The sequence below is a fragment of the Elephas maximus genome, chromosome 21 (assembly GCF_024166365.1).
Source record: "Elephas maximus indicus isolate mEleMax1 chromosome 21, mEleMax1 primary haplotype, whole genome shotgun sequence".
NCBI classification, from domain to species: domain Eukaryota; kingdom Metazoa; phylum Chordata; class Mammalia; order Proboscidea; family Elephantidae; genus Elephas; species Elephas maximus.
The window spans coordinates 22,028,334-22,038,006 of record NC_064839.1 but is presented as its reverse complement, the minus strand read 5'-3'; positions in this window follow the sequence as shown (position 1 = coordinate 22,038,006).

Genomic DNA, 9,673 nt, shown 5'->3' with positions numbered 1-9,673 from the left:
GATTAAATTTATTAACTTGCCAGAGTTTCAGATGGAGGAATATTAGATTTTTGACAAATCCTGTGCATCAAGCAAATTTCCCAAAGAGGAAAAGACAACACAAATGAAAGTTCGTTTTCTCAGAATGGTCACTGAAATTTCAAATTACTTCTGGTTTACTCAGTTTATAGCATTTTTAAATATGAACCCCAAACCAGAGTCTCAGTACCTGGGGGGAAAATCCAAGCTCATTTATCAAAGATATTAAGCTCTAAGTTTCAAGCTTTTGGTTTCCTTTTTTTGATCTTAGTTCCTTCTGCTGGCTAGACACCTTTTCTCTTATTTTAGACCTTAAATATACTAGTTTTTCCAATGGGAAAGTACTTTAAAGATCCTGATGAATTTAATTGTAACAGTGTGGTTTTTCATTGAGAAACGATCTCATAATCGCCATCCAAATTTCATAACACAGGTCAGGAGCTGCCACCTCCCCCTCAAATTTGGCAATACAAAGCACTATTTTCCAGATTTCCTCTGAGTCACAGAAAGGCCTGAACTTTGTGGCTTATTGTGATCTAGAGCTCTTTGAAAATAGAATTACCTCAATGCCCGAATCGGGACCTAAACTGCAGTTTACCTAAAGAGTTACCAAATGTCACTCTTAGCCAAATCTTCAAGCAAAAATCTAAGAAAGATTCTCCTTAATCAAGCAACCAGTTTTCCATCAAATATGCCAAACACAGCTTAAGAAAACATGAGAAAGAGAACAAACAGGAATAAGCAAAGGCTGGATTTCTGGGAACACTCATCCTGTCTGTGTCGAAAGGAAGTGGAGTGGGAACACGTGTGTGGGTCCAGAAGATAGGACCTGTCTTTCTGTGGGCTTCTGTTCTGCAGTCTAGATCTCCTCGAGCTCGACTGGATTCGTAGGTTCAGAAATCCTTGAAGACTATCCCATTAACTGTTGTAGGGGAAAAAACATAATAAATCTATGGGGCAGTTCTACTCCGTCCTGTAACGTCGCTCTGATTTGGAGTTGACTCGATGGCAATGGGGTTCACAAAGTTTAGTAAAGCAAAAAAAAAGCAAAAAGAAAGGTTTATTTGCATATATTCAAAAAGACAAAAGTAGAGAAGTGGACAAGCATGCTGCCAGAGCTAATGTCTGCTCAAGTCCAAGGAAATATGAGAGAGTAAGCATGAATTGGAAAAGCGACAAGCACATTTCACAGCCATGTCTGCCTGAGTCCAAGGAACGTTACAGAATAAACAAGAAAGGGAAAACAAACAAACATGCTGCCGCAGCCCTGTCCATCCAGGTCCAAGGAAGGTTACAGAGTCATCAATATGTATTAACATTGCAAATGGACAAAACCATTGAAAGCTTCACCTTTTCACGCATTGGCTAGAAACTGTCATCCTACATTTTGAATTGTCTTTCTTAAGGATCATTGGTTTCAGTAAAGAGAGTCAGGGGGGTCTCCATCGGTCCAACAAATTTCTATTTGCTCTATGTTAATAGAAAAAGGTAGAGTGGAAGTCTTTTGTGTTCTAGCTTATGTGAAATGTTCCCTGGAAGATATTTTCCAAGATTATTCTATCTATTGCCTTTATCTCAGGGCCCAAGTGATGTGTCCTTGTGAGCCCTTGTGAGCTCTTGTGGGCTGAAGTCCAGCTGGGTCACGTTCTCTATGCTCAAGGACAGGGAATAATGATCCCAATATTATTTCCTAAATATTGACTCTTCCTTCCTTCCCTCTCCTTCCTTCTATTCTTCTTTCCCTTCCTCCCTCCCTTCCTTTCCTCATTCCTTCTGAAAATATTTGAGCACTTACTTGCCTCAGGCATAGTGCTAGATGCTAGATATCAGAGTGGAGTACAGTAGCCTTGGTCCTTGGCCCAGAAGAGGGCCCCTTCCCCTCTTTTCTCTGGAAAAACCGACAGTTATATAAGTGATAACAAGCTGTGATGGGAAATCCCAGCAGGGTATGGGAGTACCTGGCCTCAGCTTCTAAACTAACATAGACAGTCAGGGAGGGCTCCCTGGAAGAACTGATTTCTGAGCTTGGCCCTGAAAAGCGGTGGGAGTGTTTGGGGGAGTGGGTGGTTTAGGCGTGAGGAGCCCTGGTGTCTCAGTGGTTAAGCACTCGGCTGCTAGCTGCAACACTGATGGTTTGAACTCACCAGCCACTCCGTGGCAGAAAGATGTGGCAGTCTGCTTCTGAAAAGATTACAGCCTTGGAAACCCCATGGGGCCATTCTACTCTGTCCCATAGGGTTGCTATCAGTTGGAATCGGCTGGAAGGCAGTGGGTTTGGGCATGTTTCGGGCACAGTCTGTTGCTGTTAGTAGCCCAGGCTCATGGCCACCCTATTCACAACAGGATCAGGTACTGTTGCTATCCTTAGAGTTTTCATTGACTGATTTTCGGAAGTAGATTGCCAGGCCTTTCTTTCTAGTCTGTCTTAGTCGGGAAGCTCTGCTGAAGCCTGTTCAGCATCATAGCAACACAAAACCTCCGCTGACAGATGGGTGGTAGCTGTGCATGGTGTGCATTGGCCAGGAATTGAACCTGGGTCTCCTGCATAGAAGATGAGAATTCTACCACTGAACCACCCCTGCCCACTGAGGGACAGCCTGGATGTTGTTGGTGTGTGCCACTGAGTTGATTTCAACTCATAGTGACCCTATAGAACTGAGTAGAACTGTCCCATGAGGTTTATCGCATACTTTGGACGTTATCAGGAGGGACCAATCCCTAGAGAAGGATATCATGCTTGGTAAGGTAGAGGGTCAGCAAAAAAGAGGAAGACCTTTGACAAGATGGATTGACAGTGTGGCTACAATGATGGGTTCAAGCATAGCAATGATTGTGAGGATGGCACAGGACTGGGCAGTATTTCATTCTGTTTTACATAGGATTGCTATGAGTTGGAACTGACTTAAAGGCACCTAACAACAGCATAATCTTTATAAGCAGATTGCCACATCTTTCTGGAGCAGCCGGTGGGCTCAAACCACCAATCTCTTGATTGGCGGCTGACTGTTTAAACCACTGTGCCCCCAGGGCTTCTTCAGGGACAGTCTAGGAAACACATATATAAAGGCCTAGAGTCAAGAGACGGCAAGACTCATTGGAGAAGGAATTTCCTTCTCTCTGAAGGGGTGGAGAGATGGGGCTGGAAGGGTAAGCAGCAGGGGCTAGTCCAGGGAGGGAGAAGAGGGGCTGGAGGGGTTAGCAGAGAGCAGTCTGAGAAGGGAGGGGATGGGATAAGGGGATCAGCAGGGACCAGCATGAGGAACAAGGACCTGGGGCTGAAACGTCTGCAGCAATCGCCTGTGGAGGGTCTTGGAGGTGACGGTGATGAGCCTGGCTTTTATCTTAAGGGCCAGAAAAGCCTCTGCAACTTGAGTCTTAGTGGGCTTTGGACAAGTACAGGCTTGTCTGGCAGGCGGGTGCTGCTGGCCTGCCAGAAGTCAGTCTGGAAGGAGCCCCCAGAGAGGGACCTCACCCCACAGGAGGGACCCGAATCCATCTGCCTGACCTAGTGAGAAGCCTTGGCTGTTGAGGGGAGGGTAAGTCTGAGGTCAGTGGGATGGGGGGGTTGCCTTCTGGCCCAGCCTCATTTGGCTCCCCTCCATGTCCTGTGGATAGCCGTAAAGCCAAGTTGGAGTGCTGAGAGCTGGGAGTGAAAATGGAAAAAGTTGTCTCACTGAAGCAGGAATTGCAAACTCGTGGCCTGTGGGCTGAATCTAGCCTGAACAGCATTTTGAAACTTGGGAAACTTCATGTAAAATTCTGACTTTCTTTAAAAAAAATTCCCTAAAATCTGGCAATACTGGGCGCCAGTTTCCATACGGCAGCGGTTAGCTGAAGCTAAGTGGTGACTGCCTTTTTAGATGGGGCGTGCTCTTGGGTTTGCCACAGTCCCCACCACTCTCTATTGTTTACATGTGACTTGCTTCACTTAGTTTTGCTCACTTATTTCACTTGCCTGTTTTTCCCAAAAGGCTTTGTAAAATATTGGGGTCTAAGCAGCACAGCTTTGGGGCTCCCCAGGCAGAGTGCAGCTTTGACTGCACCTCTTCATAACCTGTGTAGCTTTGGCATTCCAAGGGCATTGTCGGTGCTTGGCAGACTGTGGTGCCCATTTAGAGATGGCAGCACTTGCAGAAGCAGTGCCCAGTGAGAAAGACAAGGCTCGGTGTCTAGGAGCAGGGTGGTGCCCAGCGGTGCCCAGGCCCAGGTTCTAGTGGTAATGGACTTGGTGAGCACATGGAACATACCCAGGGCCCAAGTGCCCCTCTACGCTCTCTTTCCCTGCCATGGTGACCTGGGTAGCCCCATGTTGCTGCAGAGGCACAAAATAAAATCAACCAGACCCACTGCAGGCTTTGGATGTGAAAACCAATCTTGTACATAATAAAGCACTGAGATTTGGGGATATGTTTGTTTCTGCAGCATCTTTTAGCCGATTCTAATACAGATGTAAGAAGCCCTGGTGGTGCAAAGGGTTAAGTGCTCAGCTGCTAACTGAAAGGTTCGTGGTTCAAGTCCACCCAGGGGTGCCACAGAAGAAAGGCCTGGCAACCTACTTCCGATAAGCCAGCCATGGAAATCCTATGGAGCACAGTTCTACTTTGGGGTCACTATGAGTTGGAATTGACTCAAGAGCAACTGGTTTTTTTTTGTTAATATAAATGTAAAGTGGCTATAATTAGGAGACCCCAGGATAGAGCATGAATTTCTTTCTTTCATTCATTCAGCCAATCTTTAATGAGTGCTTTTCCAGGTGCGGGGTACAGCAGCAGAAAGGCAGATAGTTTGTATTAATGAAGAAGGAGAACATCAATGTGAGACACCAAACATGAGAAGATGGGGACTTGGGAGAAGGACTGGCCATCTGTCATTTTTGCCTCCCCAAGACCCTGTCCTCCTGCTTTTGCTAGCTGCCCCTGAATTTTCCTTCGGGGAACCACCCCTCCTCACTCTTGGTCCATGTGGTTCAATGGATGTGTGACCCCACCCTTAGTTTCTCGGTGGCTGTGTGACCGAAGCCTAGCTAAGAGGCAGATCCAATCCCCTGGGCTAAGTGATGGTAGAAAGACGGGCTTGAGTCAGTTAGAACCAAGGAAACTCAATTCTTGGAATTTTGCTGAAGGTACATGAGATACAATCTACACTTCCAGCTGTCTATATATAAAGTTGATGTGATACAAGGGTGAAGGTGCCCCTTGAAAACAGAGGCTTCCTGAGATTGAAGCTACACTGCAGATAGCAAAGACAAGAAATGGAGAGAGAGAGGGAGAGACTGATGCCATTGTCTGAGGCCCTGGATCTATGGTTGTTGCAGTTAGCTGCCATCAAGTCCACTCCTGATTTACGGTGACCCCCATGCACAGTGGATCAGAATGCTGCCTGGTCTTGGGTCATCCCCGTGATAGGCTGTGAATCAGACCAGTGTGGTCCACAGGGCTTTCACTGTAGATCACCAGGCCTTTCTTCCTAGTCCATCTCAGTCTGGAAGCCCCACTGAATGCCCGGACCTAGGCCCATCTAACGCCAAAAGGATTCTGGACTTTTTAGTTTGTGAGCCAATAAATCCACTCCTCCCAACTTTGGGTTTTATTTTGTTTTGTTTAAGCCTACTTGTGTTCAGTTTCTGTCACTTGCAACCGGAGAGTACCGACTGACCCAGTGAAAGACTTAGCTGAGAAAGCAGGGCCACTTAGCTCCTCTGCCTGAGGTCATGACCTTTGGTCCCAGGTACATCTGAGCAGCCCCAGAGGGGTGGAGGCAGGAGCTTCTCTGTGGCCAGGGAATCCCAGATGCCCAGGCCTGTGGGCTCCAGGCTTCGGAGGCTCAGAGGACCTGCTTAGAACCCTCTACTGACTTCAACTCTTAGACTAAAACCCCAGTCTCTCATCACGGCCTGGAGAACCCTATGTGGGCTAACGTGGCCTCTTTGTGGCCCTCAGGAGCCCAAGGGGGAGCAGATGGCTAGCCCGGATAAGGATAATTCCAGGAGAGCTTAAACAAGGGGATTAACTCCAAAACGGGTGGGTGGAGTGTAGGGAAACCTGGGGTGTGGTGAAGGAGCCTGGGCCAGCAGCAACAGGCTCGTGACCACCCCAGGCCTAGGGGGATGAGAGGAGGGGCAGTTCCTGGAACTCAAAAGAACAGAGAGTTGCGCAGAGCAGGGTCATTGGACAATGAATCCAGCCAGGGCGACCTCTCAGGAGGGAGCGTAGACTAGATGCCCTGGCCTAGGTGTCCTCCCTCACTCTGATCCTGTGCTGGCTCCCATTGGCTGAACCCAGGCCAGGTCCAGAGGGCAAGGGAGTGGGTGAGGCAGTCTGAGGGAGTCAGCCTCGGGTGTTGGAGTGGAGGTGGAGGGCTTCTGGAGGGGCAAAGAGAAGGTGCCCACATGCCTTGGGCCTCCTTTCCCAGCGCTACCCAATCTGCTCTTTATGTTCCAGCCACACTGGCCTTGTCCCGGTTCCTGAAAGACGACACCTCTCATTGTGGTTATGATGGAGGTGGCTGCTGGGATCTTCCTTCAAGAAATATCTTGCTATAAAGAGAGCAGAGCTGACAGCCTCCAGCTGCAGGGTCTCCAGGGCCAACCTCAGGGTTCAAGGCCACGTCCTACCTCAAGGGCCCCAGCCCAGGACTGAGCAGCAGGATACTTTCTAGTTGCCATGGAGCTGATTCACACTCACGTGCTCCCACGTGTGTCAGAGTAGAATTGTGCTCCATAGGGTTTTCAACAGCTGATTTTCCAGCAGTAGATCACCAGGCATTTCTTTCAAGGCCCCTTTGGGTGAACTCAAACCTCCAACCTTTCGGTTAGCAGCTGAGTGTGTTAACCATCTGCGACATCCAGAGACTCCCAGCAGGGAGCTAGGGGATGACCACCTATATCTGCCCAAATGCAGGACCCCTCCATTGGGCACCCTTTGCTGTGGAGCTCCCCCTGGGGTTGGTGGAGAATCTCAGAGTTGTTTGGAGGTCTGAGATGCCCTCTATCCAGCCCTGCTTCCTCCCCTTTCTTCTTTCAAACTCCCAGCTCCTCCCGGCTCCACCCAAATCTGCTTCTCAGAGGACCCAACTGTGACAACTGTTTCTATCTCAGGGACTTTGCACTTGAATCCCCTTGGCCTACAAAGCTTCTCATTTTTTAGGGCTCAGCTCAAATGCCACCTCCTCCATGAAGCCTTTCCTTACTTACCGTTCCAATAAACCCCTGTGTTATTTCCTTCCTGGCAGCTACAACTGCCTTGAAACAATCTTGTGACTTTAATTTCTTGCTTAGTTATTGACTCCAGCCCTGGTTGCACAGTGGTTAAGAGCTTGGCTGCTAACCAAAAGGTCAGCAGTTTGAATCCACCAGCTGCTACTTGGAAACCCTAGGATGCAGTTAGTTCTACTATGTCCTACAGGGTTGTTATGAGTCAGAACTGACTTGATGGCAACCGTTTTTTTTTTTTTTTTGCACTAGCATGTCAACTGTGTACCCATGATGTAGAACAGGGTTTTGCACACAGGTGGTGCTCAATAAATATTTGTTGAACAAATGGTTGCCTAAATTAATGATTCTTCTGAGATGTGGGGAGATGGAAGAGCAGACCCAGGACTCAGAGGTGGGGATGGTGGAGCGGTCCCCAGGATAGAAGGAAGGACCAAAATGAGTGCTAGGGGGCTCTGACTTGGGTTGTCCAAGAGTCATTTTGGCTGACTCAAAACTCTGGGGCTTCTCTTGTCTTAGAAAGGGACAGACTCTGTCGGCCCTAGCTTTGCCTTTCCTGTCATGTGGAGGTCAGGTGAGGACAGACCGTGTTAGACTTTGGGGAGTCTGAGGGCAGAGCAGTTAACTTAAAACCAACAGCAGGAGAAATTTAGGGAGGACTCCAGGTGGAACTTCCCAGCATTGAAGAGAAGGAGTGAGACCTTAAAGGGCCCATAGACTAAGCTGAGACATCTGCTTCCCTAAGGGACCTCAAGGAGACAGAGAACAGACAAGACGCCGTTTGGCCTGGGCTGGACTAGTTAAGTGGACACAAGGACCAAGAGACAACTTGATAGTCCTGGCTGGGCTGGGAAGGAAAGTAGGGCAGCTGGTTCCTTCCTTGCCACTCCCACCTTGTCCACTGGTCCCTTGTTCTCTCCCCACCACCCCCAACTCCAGGTCTCTGAATCCCTGGATCACTGCCTCACCCGAGGCTTTGCCTCCGCCCACATCCCCTCTCTCCCAACTCTGCTCATAGCACAGCCTCTGCCTTTGTTTTTGTCCAGATGTTTGTTTTGTCTCTAGCTGGAACAGTCAGGACAGAAGGTGGCGCTGAGACAGCTGTTGTTTGCGTCTGCTCAGCCCCATTCTCCATTCATCTGGTCGCTGCTCTCTTTCCCTTGGAAGCCCCGCCTCCCTCACAGCATGTGACCAGGTCTGGCCAATCAGAGCCCTGAGCCCTGGGGCCACGTGCTAAGTTCAGGAATGGGTACCCGAGTCAATTAGCCTTTCCTGTCTGGGGGATGGAAAGGGGACGCCTACCTCAGAGTGGCGGGCAAAGCAGAAGAGACAGACTTTGTGATGTTGTTTGAGACCCGGCAACTAGCTTTACCTGAAACTAGCCTAGCCTTGGATCTTTCAGTTCCATAAGCACTTCTATTACTTAGTCCAATTTGAGTAGCATTTCTATTGTTTGTACCTCAAGCCATCCTGGGTAACGCATGCGACATCGGGGAAAAGGTCACCCCTGAGTGTCCCTCTCCCTGGAGCTGCCAGAGGATGCAGCCCAAGGGGCCAGAGTCTGCAGTGCACAAGGCAATGTGAGTCCCCATCTGTGATGGTGTCAGTCTGCCTGTGTCTCCGTCCAGGGAGGCAGGGAATTTGAGCTTTCCTCTGCACCTGAGGGCGGGGGCTTCCTTCCTGTTTGGCACCGGAGGTGGAAGAGACGTCAGAGTAGAAATCCAGGCTCCAGGGGACACCAAGACATCAGTGAGGAAAGGACCGCATTCCCGCTTCCATTTAAGAGGCCGCAGGAAGCCCAGTTTATGGGGGGAGAGATGAACGCCGAGTAGTGAGCTCCTTGTACACTGGTGTGTTCAAACCGAGGCTGGGGCCCCACCCATCGAGGAGGCTGCAGAGAAGATTGCTACTTGCTGAGAGTCTGTGAAATGGCCGCTGCAGTGGGCGCTGTGACGTGCCACCCAGATCCCCCTGAAGCCAAGAGGACCTGCTCCCCCAGCGCTGGGAGTGCCGCCAGCAGACGGTCCTCAGCTGTCAGCCTTTTAGGAATTGCTTCGGAAGGGAAAAATGTGTGCACCCCTTAGACTTCTGATTCTCCAAGGTGGGGCCACTCCATTCCCGATGCCACCGCCCATCTCCACTTCAGACCAGCAGCTCCTTCTGCAGATGGGCTGCGCCACCTGGTGGCCACTCTTGGTGGAACCGCCTCAGGGCGCGGAGCCGCCTGGGTGAGACCATTCTTTGGGCTCGTGGCTCCATCTAGTGGCCATAATGGGCAATCACAGCCCACCAACCTCAGCCTAAGAATTGCCTGAGAACGTTCTGAATAGAAATTTTTGGAAGCGGACCCTTTGAACCTGAATTTTAAACAAGATTCCAAGATGATACTTTAGGAAAGTTTGAGAAGCACAGCCTTAAAGGGACTTCTGTCGATGTATTTGTACA